The sequence below is a fragment of the Hyla sarda genome, chromosome 5, assembly GCF_029499605.1.
Source record: "Hyla sarda isolate aHylSar1 chromosome 5, aHylSar1.hap1, whole genome shotgun sequence".
Classification (NCBI taxonomy): domain Eukaryota; kingdom Metazoa; phylum Chordata; class Amphibia; order Anura; family Hylidae; genus Hyla; species Hyla sarda.
Window position 1 is genome coordinate 102534182 of NC_079193.1, and position 22263 is coordinate 102556444.

Consider the following 22263-nt stretch of genomic DNA (forward strand, 5'->3'; position numbering starts at 1 on the left):
GAAGGTGATGAGAATAAAATGGCAATGCAAAAACGGAAAAACCCTGCGTCTTTAATGGGTTAATTAAGTAATTTATGAACTGTGATTTATTTAAACAACTGTTAAACGTTATTAGTTATATTGCCATCATTATTTAGGTACTACTACTACTCCCAGTCTGTTCCATGTTGGGAGCTGTAGTACCTGCACTAAAGGACAGATTACACCAGGTCTCACTCTTGAGACTCGTTTCAAACGCAATTTATAATCCAGAGAAGCAGGCGGCTCTTTGCAGTGCAATCTCTGCTCTGAACTACATCTGGCCAGTGATCAATGCTTCATATTTGCCGCTCAGAGCAGTGATTGGCAAAATGTTAAAATGTTATAATTGCGTTGGTAAAACCTTTTCTCCAGTGGTCTTAGATATTTATGTTTGATCATTAAAAATCTGAAAGTTTGTGTCAGTCTTAATATTTCTTGGGTCTTAAAGGGGAACTTTAGTTTGAAAAACATATCCCCTGTAGAAAAAGGATACGTTTCTGATTGCTGGAGGTCCAAGCGCTGATACCCCTGCAATCTCCAGATCGGGGCTGACTCACCTACCTGAGTCCCCCAACCCCTACCTTCTGAGAGGAACTGGTCTCGGTAATTACGGGACGCTCAGTCAGTCACCAGCTGCAGCGATTTACCTCCTCTGCTGGTGATTGGAAAAGCTTGTGGTCACTCCCAAGACCAGTTCATCTCAGAAGGTGGGGGTAGAGTGCTTAGGGAGGGGAGTGTTTTCCCGTTCTGGAAATCACGGGGTCTGTAGCGGTCGGACCACCACTGATCATCAACCTTTTGCCTATCCACAGGATGGGGGATAAGTTTTTACAAACTGGAGGTCCCCTTTAAGGTCCCCATACCTCCTGACCCTTATGTGTTTTGAGAGATAAGATGCCCCTCTTTTTTCTGTAAAGAATAAACATTAAGCCTTTCCTAATGTTCAAGTGTATGGTGAGATTGCGGGAGAAAGCTGTTAACTGACAGCTATTCACAGTGTATGGGCTCCTTTACATCTGCTCTTCTGGTCCTCTTCTTTGGTTACAAGCCTGCACACTTACATTAAAATGCTTGCCATTTTCCCCTGCCTCAGCTTTCATGTAATTGTCAGTCTTCCCATTGTCCTACTGGTAGCCTTCTACTGATGCAGAGAGACTTGTACTGTTACAGAAAGTGACACACTGGGGGAGATTTATCAAAACCTGTGTAGAGGGAGAGTGGGGAATTTGCCCATATCAGCCAGTCAGATTGTTTCTTTCATTTAAAAAAAAAAACCTTAGAAAAATGAAAGTAGCGATCTGATTGGTTTCCATGGGCAACGGCACCATTATTCCTCTACACAGGTTTTGATAAATCTCCCCCACTGAGTCTGCACTGTGTTGTTTTTTTTTTTAGCGAGAAACATATTTTTTGTAGAATTTCAGTAAAGGGTTTCTCTAGTGTCCTTTAGGCAGATGACTATAATGCAGCACTGTGTACAGTTTCTCTAAATGGGATGCATTACAATTGACAGAGAAATAAGAGGTATTCTAACTTTTAAGACTAATAAATCATAGATCTCATGTTAATGCAGTGTTTTCGGAACCAGTGTGCCTCCAGACAGGGTTGCCATCAGACATTTGGGGCCCCTCACACAGCTAAAGGCCTGGGCCCCCGACCTTCCAACCCCTCGTGGCCGTCTCCTGGGCATGCCTGCTATCTTCTCCATCATCTATGGAAAAAATGTTTTAAACACAGGACAAGAATCCCGTAAGTTCAATGAGTAAGGAAGGAAAAAGAAATATCACCATACATATTACCATCATACTGTTACTGACCCAACTCTGTATACTACAGAGCTTAAAGGGGTACTTTGCTACTTTACTTCTTATCCCCTATACACAGGATAGATAGTTTCTGATTGCAAGGGATCCGACCACAGAAACCCCTCACGATTTCCAGCATGTCGCTCTCCTAGCGCATTCATCTCTATGGAAGAGCCAGAGATACATAGCGCTGTAGATAACTCTGCTACATGTGCAAAGGGGGCTAGGGCGCTGTGCAGGATCCCGTCAGGATCAGACACTTATCCTCTATCCTGTGGATAGGGGATAAGGAGTAAAGTAGCAGAGCACTCCTTTAACAAATTTGTGTTGAATCTAGGAGCCAGGATAAAAAAGATTCTTTTTTTTTTAAACAATCATCGCAATGTTTCAGTTTTTGAGAGGTAGTTGTTTAAACATGCTTTTTCACTATTTTCCCAGTTATGTTTTGCACAGGGACCTGGGTAACTAGTCCTCAAACCCACTCCAAGGAATAGTTTCCCAGGTAGTGGCAGCATTTATAAATTATGATTACTCTGAAACTCCTGGGTCACCTGAGTGTAATTCATAGCCCCCCTGCCCTCTTCTCTCCACATAACAGGCTCCCCTAACCAGACCCCCCCCCCTCACACATAGCAGGACTCTCAGCCCCCCCTGCCCCCTTCTCTCCACATAACCGGCCCCCCTATCCAGTCCCCCCCACACACATAGAAGGACTCTCAGCCCCCCCTGCCCCCTTCTCTCCACATAACAGGCCCCCTATCCCGACCCCCCCCACACACACATAGCAGGACTCTCATCCCCCCTGCCCCCCTTCTCTCCAGATAACCACCCCCCCATCCAGTCCCCCCCCACACACATAGCAGGACTCTCAGTCCCCCCTGCCCCCCTTCTCTCCACATAAGAGGCCCCCCCTATCCAGACACTCCCCCCCTAACACATAGCAGGACTCTCAGCCCCCCTGCCCCTCTTCTCTCCACATAACAGGCCCCCCTATCCAGACACCCCCCTCTCACGTCTCAGCACCCTTCTCTCCACATAAAAGGCTACCCTTTCTAGTACCCCCCCCCCTCACACAAAGCAGGACTTTCAGTCTCCACATAAGAGGCCCCCGTATCCAGCCCCCTACTCACACATAGCAGGACTCTTAGCCTCCCTCGCACAGTAATATGATCAGGCTCTCCTCTCACCCAGCGTAGCAGATCTTCCCCTGAGCAGCTCCTCTTCCTGTGTGCCATCTGCAGGAGGAGCCAGAACCAGTGAGGAGGAGGCAGACAGTAGAGACAGCTGTGAGCGTCCTGTCTGTACAGCATGTAGTTCAGACTCTGTAGCCTCCAGACCTCCGGTCACTGAATCAGCGTGTCAGTCTCAGGACCTGTGTGTGCAGCTGTAGCTGCGGTGCACAGGTCCTGAGTTCTGACAGGCTGACACAGTGGCTGATCTGTATGTGTCCTCCAGCCACTGCAGGGGGGTGCAGTGGGGCTGGGCCCCCTTGGGAGCTCGGGTCTCTTACTGGGGTACTGGCTGTACCCCCCTGATGGCGGCCCTGCCTCCAGCTGTTGCAAAACTACAACTTCCAGCATGCAAGTGATAATTCAAAAATTTGCAGCACTTTTTCAGCAAAACCTACACAAAAACCATTAATACATTTCCCCCAGTGAGCTCATTGAAATTGGAATTGACACAGAACTGCTATATTGCCAATGCATGGAAATGGGAAAGTTGCTTACTAAAAGGGGTACTACAGTGGGAAAATCAACTGGTGCCAGGAAGAGTTTGCTATGGGGATTTGCTCCTACTCTGGACAGTTCCTGACATGGACAGAGGTGTCAGCAGATGCACTGTGGTCAGACTGGAAAGAACTACACAACTTCCTCTGGAGCATACAAGTACTGCAAGAATACAAGTACTGCAAGGATTAAGATTTTTAAATAGAAGTAATTTACAAATCTGTTTAACTTTCTGGCAACAGTTGATTTGAAAACCGTTTTTTTTCCTGAAGTACCCCTTTAAAGCAAATTGTAAGTGTTCAGTCTAACATACTACATAGTAGTACTACATAGTTACATAGTTCATACGGTTGAAAAAAGACAAGAGTCCACCAAGTTCATCCTTATTGTGTCCCTTCTGTGTTGATCCAGAGGAAGGCAAAAAAAACCTTATGAGGCTGATGCCAATTGCCCCATACCAGGGACAAAAATTCCTTGCCAACTCCAAATATGGAAATCAGAATAATATCAGAATAATATCAGAATAAATCCTTTGCTCAACATGTAATAAGATTATTAGAAAATAAAAAGAACACATATTTAAAAAGTGTGAATAAATACTGTTCAAAGCATGTCAAGAGGAAATTTACCAAGCCTTCAGTCTCCAGCTGTAATGTTTATCTATGACTATAAACCATACTGTATAAACCATCATGAATAGGCTTATCCATTCAAAGGACTCCTATAGATATATATAAAATTACTCCATTATGCAAAAAATACATGCTCACTTTGAATCATTTAAGGTAATCTATCACCATTATCACCCATACTGATGACAGTGGTGTTTACTTTTTTGCGATCCGTGGCCTCCTTGTTCCATTATACCTGTTTTTTTTTAAATATGCTAATTATGGGGGGGGGGGGGGGGGATTTTGGACAGATGAGTTCATGATAGGTACTCTTTAAAGAGATGAGTTGTGAATATTCATAAGGCAGGCCAGATGGAGGAGGTAGCAGGCTAGACGTCAGGGTGCACTTGAGCTTGGGAAAGCCCCAAGTGTACCAAGTCAGTGCATTAGCATATTAAAAAAGAACAGGTATAATGGAACAAGGAAGTCACGGATCGCAAGAAGGTAAACACCCCTGTTATCAATGTCACCCAGACTAAAAGCCTGTACCAACTGGGGGGGGGGGGGGGGGTTGGGGTTACGACTGCTGGGGCCCCCTCCTGCAATCTCCTGCATGGCATCTCAGCTCTCTGAAGGGAGAGAGTTGTGTTGACCACACCACGTATTTCTATGGGAGAGGCAGAGATACAGTGTTCCTGTATTGCCACCTCTCCCATAGTGAAACATGAAGGAGGCGTGTTGTCCCCTGCTTTGTGGGGACGACAGTCCCCCTGCATGGAGCTGAAATCGCTCCATGCACTAGGAGAGGGGGTTGCCGTGCAGGAGATTGCGGGTGGTCAAATCAGTCGGACCCCCTGTGATCAGACACTTATCCCCTATCCTTTGGATAGGGGATAAGTTGTCCTACAGCACATAACTCCTTTAAGATATGTCCTCTTTTTTTTCTAAAGACTGGTATCACGGTAAAAGCCTCTAAACTGTCCTCTACTAGAAGTGCCATGATGACTTTATGTACATTACGGGAGATTTATTAAAACCTGGTGGACAAAGAGTGGGGCAGTTGCCCATAGCAACCAACTAGATTGCTTCTTTCATTTTTCACAGCCCTCTTTAAAAGTGAAAGAAGCCATCTAATTGGTTGCTATGAGCAACTGCACCAGTCTTCCTTTGTGTGTAAGACAGTACAGCTAAACCTAGCTTCACTGGTCATGTTCAGGAGGAAACCTCATAGGCCAGTGAACAGCTGTTATGTCACATGCACAATGTATGCGACATCATCCTCATCACAGCACTTGTGGCAGGAGACACTGAAGTATCAGCATATTTAGGGGTGAGTAAAAGTTTTCCTTTTTCATCCTGTTCCCAGGAATGCCCCTTTAATTCTACTTAGCTATTTAAAGCATTTTGTGCTATGAGTCATCCTTTTCTAGGCATAATTGTCAGGTACAAGTATAGTATGAATGTAAGTACATAATGTGGCCACTGATTGGAATGCGGAAAACACCTTTGATTGTGTAAACACTTTATACAGAGGTTGCACACATCCTCTACAACATAGCCAAAGAAGATGGGCACATTAGGTGTAGTCATCGTACCGTTATTACTTGAAACATACGCAGGAGACATCTACTAATATTTATGACATGGTACTGGAAAAAGACAACAAAAAGCAGCAGTTTGTCTGACCCCTGACAGATCTAGCGCGTTCACTGAAAGATATATAATTACAGTCACCATAGAAGAGGAATATTACAAGGGAGAAAGTAATTAACTATATTAAATATATATGTAGCTGTCTGTTGTCTTATAGATTCAGCTGATGGGGGTTCTCTCAGCAATCATTTGCTGGCAGGGATACCTGCATGGTTACACTGGGTAGTGGAACTCAAATAACCTATTCAAAGGAATAGTGCTGAATAAAATGAGCAACATTACATCTTTACAATTAATGTTTTAAATCCATTAAAGGGAACCTGTCCCACTGAAAGTACAGTCTACAGAAATTAGAGAGCAGTAGGAGCAGATTGATTGACAGCTCTCTATATGCACACTTATACACATATAGGTGTTAATAACTGAGTAGGACCTCCTACTTGACTACTTTGCCTACAATGAGCGGTAATTTACATGAATAAATTACAAGTTATCCTGGAACTTTTGCAATATAACTATATATCAATCTTTTATTAAGCTTTTCCTGCTCTATAACATGATAACTATAATCTGCAAGTTGAATTTGTGACAAGTTCCCTTAAAGGGGTACTCCCGTGGAAAACTTTTTTTTTTTAATCAATTGGTGTCAGAAAGTTAAACATATTTGTAAATCCCTTCTATTAAAATGTTTTAATGCTTCCAGTACTTTTTAGGGGCTGTATACTAAAGAGAAATCCAAAAAAGAAATGCATTTCCTCTGATGTCATGACCACAGTGCTCTCTGCTGACCTCTGCTGTCCATTTTAGGAGCAGCATATGTTTGCTATGCGGATTTTCTGCATGGGAGTACCCCTTTAAAGTCCTTCCAAGTCTATGACACATACAGACATCATGGCGGATAGATAATTAACACTGTAGATAATCCTTCTGTAGTCCAATGACAACCCAGTAAAGCCATCGATGAGTTTGAATTGTTGCCATGGCAGCCGGAGGCCCAATAATGCTATGGGAGCCTGTTAGACCCAGCCACTGGTTAGCTCTCACAGGTAACCACCAGTGCTATACTGACAATGTATATATAGTACACAGCAGTACAGATGTTCACATTTTTGCAACTTCAAGGTCCCTAAGGGGAAAAAAACAATCTATAAAAATGTAAGAATAACTAAAAATAAAATTAAAATAAAGTAATTTTTTTTAAATTACCCCTATCTCTATACATCCCAGGACAAAAAGTGGCATTTACCCCCCAAAAAATAACAATAACAATTACAGCTCATCCTGCAAAAAGAAAGCCCCTACTCAACTATGGAACAATTGTGAAAGATTTAAAAGTTATGGCGCTAAAAATATGGCGACACAAAAAAGTTGTGTTTTTTAAAGTTGTTTTATTATGGAAAGGTAGGAAAACATAAAACATATATAAATTGGTTATTCCTGTAATGGTACCAACCTGCAGAAAAAAAGATAACATGTTATTTATATTAGAAGGCAAACATCACATAAATTACAAAACAGTGACAGACTTACAGTTTTTGTATCTCACTACCGCATAAAATTTTTTACAAAATTATCAAAATGCCTTATGAATCACAATTTAAAGGAAATCTGTCAGCAGTATCACCCACACTAAACCTGTCATACAGGTTTGTAGTGCGGGTGATGCTGATCAAAATGATACTCACTGCGTCCACATTCACCCAGCCATTCTGCCGCAATTCGCCTTTTTCTTATTATGCAAATGAGCGCCTTGATCAGCATCACCCGCACTTCAAGCCTGTGTGACAGGTTTAGTGCGGGTGATACTGCTGACAGATTTCCTTTTAACTACAGCTGATCCTGCAAAAATCAAGCCCCCGCACATCTTCCGACCTAAAAAAAAAGGTATGCAAACACAATAAGGATATGGGGGGAGATTTATCAAAGAGTGCGTAGAGGAAGAGTAATGCAGTTGCCCATGGCAACCAACTAGATTGCTTCTTTCATTTTTAAAGAGACCTGTGAAAAATTTGTGATCTGATTGGTTGCAATGGGCAACACAGGTGTTAAAAAATCAGAGTTATCACAATATTACAATTTATGCCACATCCACAGGATACATGACAAGTGATTGATGGGGATCAAGCACTGTGACCCCAACTGATCACATAAATGGGGCAACTGAATGACCCTTTGTGAATAGAGCAGCAGTAGTTTTATGTTTTTTTATTTTTTTATTTTGACTAAATCTAATAAATTTATTAAAAAAAATCGCACAGTTTTGTGCAGAGGCCACTCCAGCTGGTCAGGTGAAAGCAGCCATACCGGGCTGACTGACAAGTTATACTAGGTCCATAAGCATGAGCTGGCATTTATTAAAATGCACAATGATCGTGATAATTACTCACACCTGTACCTTGCGCACCCTAGTGCATTGCACAGGTAAAAGGAAACACATATGTTAATAAATTTCACCTCCAATTGTTTTAATTCCAGTGAACCACCTAAAGGGTTAATATGCTTTTCAATCTTATTTTAAATTCCCTAAGTGGTGCAGTTTTTTAAATGGGGTGATTTATGGGGGTTTCTAGCACAGAGGCCTCTCAAATCCACTTCAGAAATGTATTGGTCTTTACAAAAATATTTTTGCACATTTTAATAAAAATATACTGCTACCTTGAAAGCCCTCTATTATCCAAAAATGTAAAAGGTCACCAAATGATGCCAACATAAAGTAGACATATTGTAAATGTATGTGGTATGGCTATATTTTTTAAAAGTAGAGAATTTCAAATTCCAATAAATTCCAATTTCCCCCCAAATTTTGTAGGATGTTTTACAAAATTTACCAGTAACATAAAATTCAATGGGGGGATTTACCAAAGCTGTCTATGTCCCGCATCAATATAGACCAACCTACAGAGCGTAAGGCCGGTCTTTATTTATTAAAAGTCGCACGGCTCTTCTGCGCACGGACTTTGGGATCTATGGTTTAGACTGTATTTAAACCTGCTCCAGTATGGTCTGACATTTCAGCGTACTTTCGGCCGATGCTACTTTTCGCTGAAAAGTCGCTTTTGATAAATTTAGCACCAATGCATTTTACCATCTAAAATAGACTAGAATGCATCATGTTCTAGAATGTGTCGGCAGATAAGAACCATTTGGCCCATCTAGTCTGCCCAATAATCTGAATCCTATCAATAGTCCCTGGCCCTATCTTATATGAAGGATAGCCTTATGCTTATCCCATGCATGCTTAAACTCCTTCACTGTATTTGCAGCAACCACTTGTGCAGGAAGACAATTCCATGCATCCACTCTGTAAAGTAATACTTCCTGATATTAATTTTAAATATTTGCACCTCTAATTTAAAACTACGTCCTCTTGTGTTCTAAAAATCCTCTAAAGCAAAAGTTGCAAAAAAGTTGCACATGTTAAGACTGCGACTTTCTGTGCGACAATTTTAGACGGGGAAAAAACTGTATCCTTTGATAAATTTCCACAATGTGTCATGAAAAAACTACCTTAGAATAACTTGGATAAGGTAAACCATTACAAAGCTTTTACCACATAAAGTGAGACAGATTAGATTTGAAAAAAAGGCCTTTGTTCTGAAGGCCACAATTGGCTGCATCCTTAAGGGGTTAACTTTAAGAGAGCACATGGACTGTGTCTATCTGTTTAGATTTGATTTGGCTCACTTCTCACTTCTGGGCCCAGAACAGGTGCCTCATCCGCCAGAAGCCATCCTTACGAAATCGTGACCCTGCCGGCTTACCAGAGGAGGCTAAGCCCAATCTGCTCCTGCCCATTTACATTAAGTACAGACAAAAACACATAAGGGGTCCAGTCCAAGTGGCAGATGGCCAATTCTGCACCAAATGCTGAAAACACTTTTCTTACAGAGAAAGAAACAATTCTAGTTAGTTTCCTCCATGTGTAGAAATGCAGTCAGGGCTATACGTTGCTTTCATTGCTTGGCTGTAATTGGATAACTTCACACAGGTTGGAATTTCTTCATCTTTCCTCTAGAAAAAAATGCAGCACAATACAGTACAAACAATTGAATGACATTTTAGCAAATGTCACCCACCTGCTGTGAAAACTTCCCTCATAGAATGTTACCTGTGGCGTGGGTTTTGAAATCTGCAGCACATCACTTTGCAGAAAGTGCATGAATTTGTCGCAGATTTTCCCTGTTGACTTCAAGGGGGAACAAAGAGTCCGCTACGAGGTCAGTGAGTAATGTATGGCTCCAGATTTTTTTTGCTGCAGATCCAAAGAAAAATAAACAACGCCAGATTTCAAAACCATAGATATATATATATATATATTTGTTTAGGAAAGGCTTATCTACATTAAAAGGGTACTGCGGCGCTTAGACATCTTATCCCCTATCCAAAGGATAGGGGATAAGATGCCTGATCGCGGTGGTCCCGCTGCTGGGGACCCCCGTGATCTTACATGCAGCACCCCAGTAAAATCAGTCCCTGTAGCATGTAGGCTCCGGGTCTGATTACCGGCGACCACGGGGCCGGCGGCGTGTGATGTCACGCCTCCGCCCCCGTGTGAAGTCACACTCCGCCCCTCAATGCAAGCCTATGGGAGGGGGCTTGACAGCTGTGATGTGACATCACACAGGGGCAGAGGCGTGACGTCACACACTGCCGGCCCCGTGGTTGCCGGCAATCAGACCAGGAGCGAACATGCTCCGGGGACTGATTTCACTGGGGTGCTGCATGCAAGATCACGGGGGTCCCCAGCGGCGGGACCCCCGTGATCAGGCATCTTATCCCCTATCCCTAGGATAGGGGATAAGATGTCTAAGCGCCGGAGTACTCCTTTAAATTCGGTGCAGTTTTGTGTTGGGGATTTTTCTACTGATCATCTGCAGAAATAGTCCATCGTGCCTGTCTATTGTGTGGACAGTAAACAGACACCATGCTATATAGCTACAGTTTTATATGGAAGGACATTATATATTAAATTAGTATACGCTCTGGATATATTGCTTTAGTTTTAAGAGGTTCACATTAAATTAACTTTATAGTGTGCAGTACAGGATTTCATTCCGTAATGTACCTAATTGATGTTAGGACAAAAATACATTGCAAATGAGCTTAGTACCTATCTAGTATAGATCCTGAATTTTTATTATGTTGTCATTTAAAGGGGTATTCCTCTTATTTGAGTTCAGCTCCATAGACAAACTTATATCCTCCTCTCCTGTGGATAGTGAATAAGTAAAATTAAGAAGAATATTTAAATATGCTAAAAAATGAAATTGCATTCATTGTTTGTTTTTAAATCGCTCATTAACACTGTAAATATGTCCTTGAGGACACAGAAGGTGAGGAGGAAAAAAGGAAACCTTTATGAGTCAAACCTTGAGTTTGACCCCTTAAGGACATTGGACATAAATGTATGTGCTGGTACTCCCTTGTCACATGGCCTGCACTGGAGCATACCATGTACCGAAAGTATAGTGTGTTAGTTCGCAAGAAATCCGTTTATTTTGTGCCCATGGAGAAACTTAAGTGTGCATATAAACAAGCCATATATGTAGTACCTAGAATTGGTGGAAAGTGAGCATGGAAATCACTGTTCTTCTCTGTAAGTGCTGCAGCAGCTCCTCTCTCACATGGTTTAGCTTCCACTGCTTGGTTCATTGAGGTACAGAAGTCAGCTGAGCAGGGAGATTACACCCCTCCCTCAACAAAAATGTTGAATAACATTTTTTATAAAATGTTATTAAAAAGTGAAGTCCTTCCCCCAATAAAAATGTAATCACCCCTCTTTTAGAGGTTAGACTAGGGGAAACATACTTATTTTGTTTAAAAAGGTTTGCCTTTTTTTTTTTTTTTACACCAAATATTTTTATAAGAAAAAGGGCCACATAAGTGAGATAACAAAATCTCCATGGGTCCTGGCTAATAGTGTAATTATGAATATTGTAATATTACTTATATCAATTATATCCAGTGTCCGGCCCAGTGAAAGCACCCTAAAACTCACTGCAACTAATGCCACAACTGATGACAAAAGTGCATCAGTTATTATTGGTTGTTTAAAACCGGCATCCATTAATTGTTCAGGAAAGATGGAGTTACACAGAAAGTTGCTTTCCCCCATGTGGTGTCTGACCATCCAAATTTATATGCAATGCTATGATATTATATTAAATGGGAAATGTCCCTGTAATGTCCATTTATTTGTTTTTGTATTTTTCTGTTTAGATGTGTATTCACACACTAGGATGTTCAGAACAGTTTTCTCTTCTCCCTGGATAGGGAATGGTTAATGCTCCGAATGAATGAAAACTTGGGTTTTTCTATTTTAACCCCTTAACGACCACGGACGTAAATGTATGTCCTGGTGCGGCGGTACTTAGCGCACTAGGATGTACATTTACATCCTATGTATGACCGTGAGCTTCGGAGCGGTGCTCGCGTCATACACGGCAGGTTCAGGCTGCTAGCAGCAGCTGGGGACCCGCCGGTAGTGGCCGATATCCGTGATGGCGCGGATGTCCTCCATTAACCCCTCAGATGCCGCGATCAGTACAGATCACGGCATCTGTGGCAGTACGCATGTTAAAATAGATGATTGGATCGCCCGCAGGGCTGCTGCGGGGATCCGATCATCTGTAATGGCGGATGTAGGTCCCCTCACCTGCCTCCATCCGTCTCCCAGAGTCTTCTGCTCTGGTCTGAGATCGAGCAGACCAGAGCAAAGATCGCCAATAACACTGATCAGTGCTATGCCCTTTGCACTGAACAGTATTAGCAATCAAATGATTGCAATAAGTAGTCCCCTATTGTCAGGATCCGGATACTGTGAGGATACTGGTGGTTGATCCTCTGTGTCAGTGGGGTGATGACGTGGGCCGTACCAGGGGAACGGAGTCTAAGGGGTTACTGGTTTTCACCAGAGCCCGCCGCAAAGCGGGATGGACTTGCAGCGGCAGGTAACCCCCAGGTCGTTCCACCCGATAGCGACTCAACCCCAACTGACGGCTGAGACAGGCACGGTACAAGGGATTAGGCAAGAGCAAGGTCGGACATAGCAGAAGGTCAGGGCAGGCAGCAAGGATCGTAGTCAGGGGCAACGGCAGAGGGTCTGGAACACTGGCTTGGGACATACAAGGGAACGCTTTCACTGGCACAAGGCAAGAAGATCCGGCAATGCTGGGAAGGGGAAGTGAGGTTATATAGAGAGGGCACAGGTGAGAGCACTAATTGGGCCAGGCGCCAATCAGTGGGCGCTGCAAGAAGGTGAACCGGGGAGCTGCAAGAAGGTGAACGCCGCAAATGCTCTGGGGAGGAGCAGGGACCCGGAGCGCTCGACGTATCACCTGTGGGGACATAAAAAGTGTAAAAAAATAAATATTTGAAAAATGGAAAAATAAAAAGTAAAAAAAAGTGAAAAATCCCCTCCCCCAATAAAAATGAAAATTTCCGTTTTTCCCACTTTACCCCCAAAAAGCGTAATTTTTTTAATAATCATATTTGGTATCGCCATGTGCGTAAATGTCTGAACTATAATGTTAATGATCCCGTACGGAGAACGGTGTAAACGTAAAAAATAAAAGAAATTCCAAAAAGGCTGCTTTTTAGTAGGGATCGACCGATTATCGGTTTGGCCGATATTATCGGCCGATATTCATGATTTTGGACGTTATCGGTATCGGCAATTACCTTGCCGATAATCCAATAATGCCCCACAACCCCCAGCGCTACACCCCCCACCGCACCGCAACACCTCACCCCCCCACCGCACCGCACCCCCCACCACTGCACCACCCACCACCCCCCCCACTGCACCGCCCCGGCCAGAGACCGCCGCCGCCACTACCCCATTGCCTCCCCCATCCACGGTTTTATAATTACCTGTTCCCGGGGTCCGCACTACTTCTGGCTCCTGCAGCATTCTGTGTTACACTGTGCGCTGCACTGCGCAATGACGAGGGACATCCTCAATGCGACGTCACCGTCAGTGCGCACAGTGACAGCTCAGGACTCCACCGGAGCCAGAAGTAGCATGGACCCCGGGCCTCGGGAACAGGTAATTATAAAACGGGATGGGGGAGGCAATGGGGCAGCGGCGGTGGTTGGACTAAGGATTGGCAGGGGGAGAGAAGCGGGCGGCGGTGGTCTCTGGCCAGAGGATAGGTAGGGGGGGCAGCGGTGGTGGTAGGACTCAGGAGGACCCCAGTGTTACGCCGAGCGCTCCGGGTCCCCGCTCCTCCCCGGAGCGCTCGCTTCTCTCTCGCTACCGCAGCGCTCCGGGCAGCTCCACTTACCCGGTGCGCTGCGATACCGTCTCCAACCGAGATGCGATTCGCGATGCGGGTAGCGCCCGCTCGCGATGCGCATCCCGGCTCCCGTACCTGACTCGCTCTCCGTCTGTCCTGTCCCGGCGCGCGCGGCCCCGCTCCCTAGGGCGCGCGCGCGCCGGGTCTCTGCGATTTAAAGGGCCACTGCGCCGCTGATTGGCGCAGTGGTTCCAATTAGTGTGTTCACCTGTGCACTCCCTATTAATACCTCACTTCCCCTTCACTCCCTCGCCGGATCTTGTTGCCATTGTGCCAGTGAAAGCGTTTCCTTGTGTGTTCCTAGCCTGTGTTCCAGACCTCCTGCCGTTGCCCCCGACTACGATCCTTGCTGCCTGCCCCGACCTTCTGCTACGTCCGACCTTGCTTCTGTCTACTCCCTTGTACCGCGCCTATCTTCAGCAGTCAGAGAGGTTGAGCCGTTGCTAGTGGATACGACCTGGTCACTACCGCCGCAGCAAGACCATCCCGCTTTGCGGCGGGCTCTGGTGAAAACCAGTAGTGACTTAGAACCGATCCACTAGCACGGTCCACGCCAATCCCTCTCTGGCACAGAGGATCCACTACCTGCCAGCCGGCATCGTGACAGTAGATCCGGCCATGGATCCCGCTGAAGTTCCTCTGCCAGTTGTCGCCGACCTCACCACGGTGGTCGCCCAGCAGTCACAACAGATAGCGCAACAAGGCCAACAGCTGTCTCAACTGACCGTGATGCTACAGCAGCTACTACCACAGCTTCAGCAATCATCTCCTCCACCAGCTCCTGCACCTCCTCCGCAGCGAGTGGCCGCTTCTGGTCTACGACTATCCTTGCCGGATAAATTTGATGGGGACTCTAAATTCTGCCGTGGCTTTCTTTCCCAATGTTCCCTGCACTTGGAGATGATGTCGGACCAGTTCCCTACTGAAAGGTCTAAGGTGGCTTTCGTAGTCAGTCATCTGTCTGGAAAAGCTCTGTCATGGGCCACACCGCTCTGGGACCGCAATGACCCCGTCACTGCCTCTATACACTCCTTCTTCTCAGAAATTCGAAGTGTCTTTGAGGAACCTGCCCGAGCCTCTTCTGCTGAGACTGCCCTGTTGAACCTGGTCCAGGGTAATTCTTCCGTTGGCGAGTACGCCGTACAATTCCGTACTCTTGCTTCAGAATTATCCTGGAATAATGAGGCCCTCTGCGCGACCTTTAAAAAAGGCCTATCCAGCAACATTAAAGATGTTCTGGCCGCACGAGAAATCCCTGCTAACCTACATGAACTCATCCATCTTGCCACTCGCATTGACATGCGTTTTTCCGAAAGGCGTCAGGAGCTCCGCCAGGATATGGACTTTGTTCGCACAAGACGTTTTTTCTCCCCGGCTCCTCTCTCCTCTGGTCCCCTGCAATCCGTTCCTGTGCCTCCCGCCGTGGAGGCTATGCAGGTCGACCGGTCTCGCCTGACACCTCAAGAGAGGACACGACGCCGCATGGAGAATCTCTGTCTGTACTGTGCCAGTACCGAACACTTCCTGAAGGATTGTCCTATCCGTCCTCCCCGCCTGGAAAGACGTACGCTGACTCCGCACAAAGGTGAGACAGTCCTTGATGTCTACTCTGCTTCTCCACGCCTTACTGTGCCTGTGCGGATATCTGCCTCTGCCTTCTCCTTCTCTACTATGGCCTTCTTGGATTCCGGATCTGCAGGAAATTTTATTTTGGCCTCTCTCGTCAACAGGTTCAACATCCCAGTGACCAGTCTCGCCAGACCCCTCTACATCAATTGTGTAAACAATGAAAGATTGGATTGTACCATACGTTTCCGCACGGAGCCCCTTCTAATGTGCATCGGACCTCATCACGAGAAGATTGAATTTTTGGTCCTCCCCAATTGCACTTCCGAAATCCTCCTTGGACTACCCTGGCTTCAACTCCATTCCCCAACCCTGGATTGGTCCACTGGGGAGATCAAGAGTTGGGGGCCCTCTTGTTTCAAGGACTGCCTAAAACCGGTTCCCAGTACCCCTTGCCGTGACTCTGTGGTTCCCCCTGTAACCGGTCTCCCTAAGGCCTATATGGACTTTGCGGATGTTTTTTGCAAAAAACAAGCTGAGACTCTACCTCCTCACAGGCCTTATGATTGTCCTATTGACCTCCTCCCGGGCACTACTCCACCCCGGGGCAGAATCTATCCTCTGTCCGCCCCAGAGACTCTTGCTATGTCGGAGTACATCCAGGAAAATTTAAAAAAAGGCTTTATCCGTAAATCCTCCTCTCCTGCCGGAGCCGGATTTTTCTTTGTGTCCAAAAAAGATGGCTCTCTACGCCCTTGCATTGACTACCGCGGTCTTAATAAAATCACGATAAAGAACCGCTACCCCCTACCCCTCATCTCTGAACTCTTTGATCGCCTCCAAGGTGCCCACATCTTTACCAAACTGGACTTAAGGGGTGCTTATAATCTCATCCGCATCAGAGAGGGGGATGAATGGAAAACGGCATTTAACACTAGAGATGGACACTTTGAGTATCTGGTCATGCCCTTTGGCCTGTGCAACGCCCCTGCCGTCTTCCAAGACTTTGTTAATGAAATTTTTCGTGATCTCTTATACTCCTGTGTTGTTGTATATCTGGACGATATTCTGATTTTTTCTGCCAATCTAGAAGAACACCGCCAGCATGTCCGTATGGTTCTTCAGAGACTTCGTGACAATCAACTTTATGCCAAGATAGAGAAATGTCTGTTTGAATGCCAATCTCTTCCTTTCCTAGGATACTTGGTCTCTGGCCAGGGACTACAAATGGATCCAGACAAACTCTCTGCCGTCTTAGATTGGCCACGCCCCTCCGGACTCCGTGCTATCCAACGTTTTTTGGGGTTCGCCAATTATTACAGGCAATTTATTCCACATTTTTCTACCGTTGTGGCCCCTATCGTGGCTTTAACCAAAAAAAATGCCAATCCCAAGTCTTGGCCTCCTCAAGCGGAAGACGCCTTTAAACGGCTCAAGTCTGCCTTTTCTTCGGCTCCCGTGCTCTCCAGACCTGACCCATCTAAACCCTTCCTATTGGAGGTTGATGCCTCCTCTGTAGGAGCTGGAGCGGTCCTTCTACAAAAAAATTCTTCCGGGCATGCTGTTACTTGTGGATTTTTTTCTAAGACCTTCTCTCCGGCGGAGAGGAACTACTCCATCGGGGATCGAGAGCTTCTAGCCATTAAATTAGCACTTGAGGAATGGAGGCATCTACTGGAGGGATCAAGATTTCCTGTTATTATTTACACCGATCACAAGAACCTCTCCTATCTCCAGTCTGCCCAACGGCTGAATCCTCGCCAGGCCAGGTGGTCTCTGTTCTTTGCCCGATTTAATTTTGAAATTCACTTTCGGCCTGCCGATAAGAACATTAGGGCCGATGCTCTCTCTCGTTCCTCGGATGCCTCGGAAGTTGAACTCTCTCCGCAACACATCATTCCTCCTGACTGCCTGATCTCCACTTCTCCAGCCTCCATCAGGCAAACTCCTCCAGGAAAGACCTTCGTCTCTCCACGCCAACGCCTCGGAATCCTCAAATGGGGTCACTCCTCCCATCTCGCAGGTCATACAGGCATCAAGAAATCTGTGCAACTCATCTCTCGCTTCTATTGGTGGCCGACTCTGGAGACGGATGTCGTGGACTTTGTGCGAGCCTGCACTGTCTGTGCTCGGGATAAGACTCCTCGCCAGAAGCCCGCTGGTTTTCTTCATCCTCTGCCTGTCCCCGAACAGCCTTGGTCTCTGATTGGTATGGATTTTATTACAGACCTACCCCCATCCCGTGGCAACACTGTTGTTTGGGTGGTCGTTGATCGATTCTCCAAGATGGCACATTTCATCCCTCTTCCTGGTCTTCCTTCAGCGCCTCAGTTGCCTAAACAATTTTTTGTACACATTTTTCGTCTTCACGGGTTGCCCACACAAATAGTCTCGGATAGAGGCGTCCAATTCGTGTCTAAATTCTGGAGGACTCTCTGTAAACAACTCAAGATTAAATTAAACTTTTCTTCTGCATATCATCCTCAATCCAATGGACAAGTAGAAAGAATTAACCAGGTCTTGGGTGATTATTTACGACATTTTGTTTCCTCCCGCCAGGATGATTGGGCAGATCTTCTACCATGGGCCGAATTCTCGTATAACTTTAGAGTCTCTGAATCTTCCTCCAAATCCCCATTTTTCGTGGTGTACGGCCGTCACCCTCTTCCCCCCCTCCCTACTCCCTTGCCCTCTGGTTTGCCCGCTGTAGATGAAGTGACTCGTGATCTTTCCACCATATGGAAAGAGACCCAAGTTTCTCTTTTACAGGCTTCATCTCGCATGAAAAAGTTTGCCGATAAGAAAAGAAGAGCTCCCCCCATTTTTGCTCCCGGAGACAAGGTATGGCTCTCCGCTAAATATGTCCGCTTTCGTGTCCCCAGTTACAAACTGGGTCCACGCTATCTTGGTCCCTTCAAAGTCTTGTGCCAAATTAATCCTGTCTCTTACAAACTTCTTCTTCCTCCTTCTCTCCGTATTCCTAATGCCTTTCATGTCTCTCTTCTTAAACCACTCATCATCAACCGTTTCTCTCCCAAATTAGTTTCTCCCACTCCTGTCTCCGGTTCTTCTGACGTCTTCTCAGTGAAAGAGATACTGGCCTCCAAGACGGTCAGAGGAAAAAAGTTCTTTTTGGTGGATTGGGAGGGCTGTGGACCTGAAGAGAGATCCTGGGAACCTGAGGACAACATCCTAGACAAAAGTCTGCTCCTCAGGTTCTCAGGCTCTAAGAAGAGGGGGAGACCCAAGGGGGGGGGTACTGTTACGCCGAGCGCTCCGGGTCCCCGCTTCTCCCCGGAGCGCTCGCTTCTCTCTCGCTACCGCAGCGCTCCGGGCAGCTCCACTGACCCGGTGCGCTGCGATACCGTCTCCAGCCGGGATGCGATTCGCGATGCGGGTAGCGCCCGCTCGCGATGCGCATCCCGGCTCCCGTACCTGACTCGCTCTCCGTCTGTCCTGTCCCGGCGCGCGCGGCCCCGCTCCCTAGGGCGCGCGCGCGCCGGGTCTCTGCGATTTAAAGGGCCACTGCGCCGCTGATTGGCGCAGTGGTTCCAATTAGTGTGTTCACCTGTGCACTCCCTATTTATACCTCACTTCCCCTTCACTCCCTCGCCGGATCTTGTTGCCATTGTGCCAGTGAAAGCGTTTCCTTGTGTGTTCCTAGCCTGTGTTCCAGACCTCCTGCCGTTGCCCCCGACTACGATCCTTGCTGCCTGCCCCGACCTTCTGCTACGTCCGACCTTGCTTCTGTCTACTCCCTTGTACCGCGCCTATCTTCAGCAGTCAGAGAGGTTGAGCCGTTGCTAGTGGATACGACCTGGTCACTACCGCCGCAGCAAGACCATCCCGCTTTGCGGCGGGCTCTGGTGAAAACCAGTAGTGACTTAGAACCGATCCACTAGCACGGTCCACGCCAATCCCTCTCTGGCACAGAGGATCCACTACCTGCCAGCCGGCATCGTGACACCCAGGACAGGCAGGGGGAGAGAAGCGGGTGGCGGCAGTGGTCTCTGGCACCGCAAAAGCCACTACAGTTCATTGATTTTAAGCACCCGCTTTAATAGCCGATAACTTATACCGGAATATCGGTATAAGTTATGGCCTATCGGCCTTAACCTCCACCGATTATCGGTATCGGCCCTAAAAAAATCGATATCGGTCGGTCCCTACTTTTAGTCACATTTTATTCCAAATTTTTTTTTATAAAAAATTATCTAAAAGTTTTATATATGCAAATGTGGTATCGGAAAAAAGTACAGATGATGGTGCAAAAAATGAGTCCTGATTCCTCCCTATATACGGAAAATGAAAAAGTTATAGGTGGTCAAAATAGGGCGATTTTAGATTACTGATTTTGTACAAAAAGTTTTCATTTTTTTTAAGCGGTACAAAAATATAAAAGTATCATTTTAATCGTATTGACCCACAGAATAAAGAACACATGTCATTTTTACCGTAAAGTGTACAGTGTGAAAACGAAACCCTCCAAAATGTGCAAAATTGTGGTTTTCATTTAAATTTCCTCCTTAAAAAAATTATTTTTGGGGTTTGCTGTACATTTTATGGTAAAATGAAAGGTTTCATTACAACGTACAACTGGTCACACAAAAAACAAGCCCTTATATGGGTCTGTAGATGGAAATATAAAAGAGTTATGGATTTTAGAAGGCGAGGAGGAAAAAAGTAAAACGCAAAAATAAAATTGGCCTTGTCCTTAAGGTTAAAATAGGCTTGGTCCTTAAGGGGTTAAGCCAGACTTCTCCTGCATTCAGGGCTGGTTATTTAGTTTAATGCCACTATGCCTGTTTGTGCAATCTGCTAAGATGTCTATTTGTGCAATATTCTGGCTACCGTATGTATACTCGATTATAAGCCAACCCGAATATAAGCCGAGGCCCCTAATTTCACCCCAAAAACCCAGGAAAAGTTATTGACTCGACTATAAGCCTAGGGTGGGAAATACATCATCCCCCCTGTCATCATCCAGACCCCCGTCATTAACACCCTCATCATTATCACCCTGTCATCATCACCTGTCATCACCCCCCCCTTCATCATCCCCCCCTTCATCATTACCCTGTCATCATCCCCCCCTTCATCATCCCCCCTTCATCATTACCCTGTCATCATCCCCCCTTCATCATCCCCCCTTCATCATTACCCTGTCATCATCCCCCTTCATCATCCCCCCCTTCTTAATTACCCTGTCATCATCCCACACCACCCCCTTCATCATCACCGCTTGTCAATGTCTGATTTAACAGTGGTCTTCTACCCTCGGACCTCCAGATGTTCCAAAACTACAACTCTCAGCATACCTGGACAGCCATCGGCTGTCCGGGCATGCTGGGAGTTGTAGTTTTGAAACATCTGGAGGTCCGCAGGTTGAAGACCACTGCCTGGACCTTCGTCATCATCCAGCCCCCCTCCCTACTTTAGTTTTGTACTCACCTCCGCTCGGCGGGACGTTCGGGTGAACTGGTCTGGGCCATCTGTGCTGCAGGAGCGTCCGGTGGGGAGGGATAGCCGTCCCTGTGCGTCGTCGTCAAAGCAACGTCATTATTCCGGGGCCGGGCGCGAAGCGCGGAGAAGAGGCCCACCCGGTGAAGATGGACATCCCGGAACGACTATCCCTCCCCACTGGATGGTCCTGCAGCACAGATGGCCCGGACCAGCTCACCCGAACGTCCCGCCGAGTGGAGGTGAGTACAAAACTAAAGGGGGGAGGGGGGGCTGGATGATGACGAAGGCCCGGGCAGTGGTCTTCAACCTGCGGACCTCCAGATGTTTCAAAACTACAACTCCCAGCATGCCCGGACAGCCGATGGCTGTCCGGGCATGCTGGGAGTTGTAGTTTTGAAACATCTGGAGGTCCGCAGGTTGAAGACCACTGAGGGCGGAGAGTTCACTCGAGTATAAGCCGAGGGGGGTGTTTTCAGCACGAAAAATCGTGCTGAAAAACTTGGCTTATACTCGAGTATATACGGTATGTCTGCTTGAGCATTTACCTTGTATTTATCTTGTCATTTTATCTGGGTTTTTAGCCATGTTATATAGCATGCTCCTTGTATTTTAGTCTGTGTTACATTAGTCGGTTTTAGGATTATGTTTGTTCTGCTTTGTCTGTGTTCACACTGAGCTAGTCTTGCTAGTGTTATCCGTGCTCTGTATTTTATAATTCCTGTTTGGTGTCCTGGAGTCTATTAAGACTCATCCAGTTCTAGTCTTGTATCTTGAGAAATATCCTGTCTAGTATCCTGACCAGTGTTCCTTTACGTTGTAGAGTTTGGTGTTCTTGTATCCGTTTTTATGAAGTTCTGTGTTTGTTCCCTACTGGCCTAAATTGAATCAGTTTTCCTCGGGTGCTTTTTCTACAGTGCCAGAGAAAAATGCCATCGGATACCAGATATATATGAAGGGGGCCTTAGCTACCTAATCCATTTCAGGGATGTAGTAGATTTCTAAATCAAAATATAAAATGGTGTACAGGGGTGTGGAAATAAAAAAAAAAACTACTTGTACAAGGGACTAAAGCAGAGCACAATCTACTTGTCCCTCATGGCAATCCACTTGTCCTGATACA

At 46.0% G+C, this 22263-nt stretch overlaps 1 protein-coding gene across 10 annotated transcripts in view; it reads left to right on the forward strand.

Annotated features, from left to right (window-relative positions):
- LRRC3B (leucine rich repeat containing 3B) overlaps positions 1 to 22263 on the forward strand; it is a 273318-nt gene that overhangs the window by 36668 nt on the left and 214387 nt on the right. For 3 of the 10 annotated variants that reach the window (XM_056520020.1, XM_056520019.1, XM_056520024.1), the window contains exon 1: positions 5312 to 5494. The exons of 6 other annotated variants lie outside the window; for them this stretch is intronic. The gene's annotated coding sequence lies outside the window, so the exon portion shown is untranslated. Of the gene's footprint in view, positions 1 to 4549; positions 4669 to 5311; positions 5495 to 22263 lie in introns of those variants that run through there. One more of the 10 variants, XM_056520026.1, reaches the window with a different exon arrangement.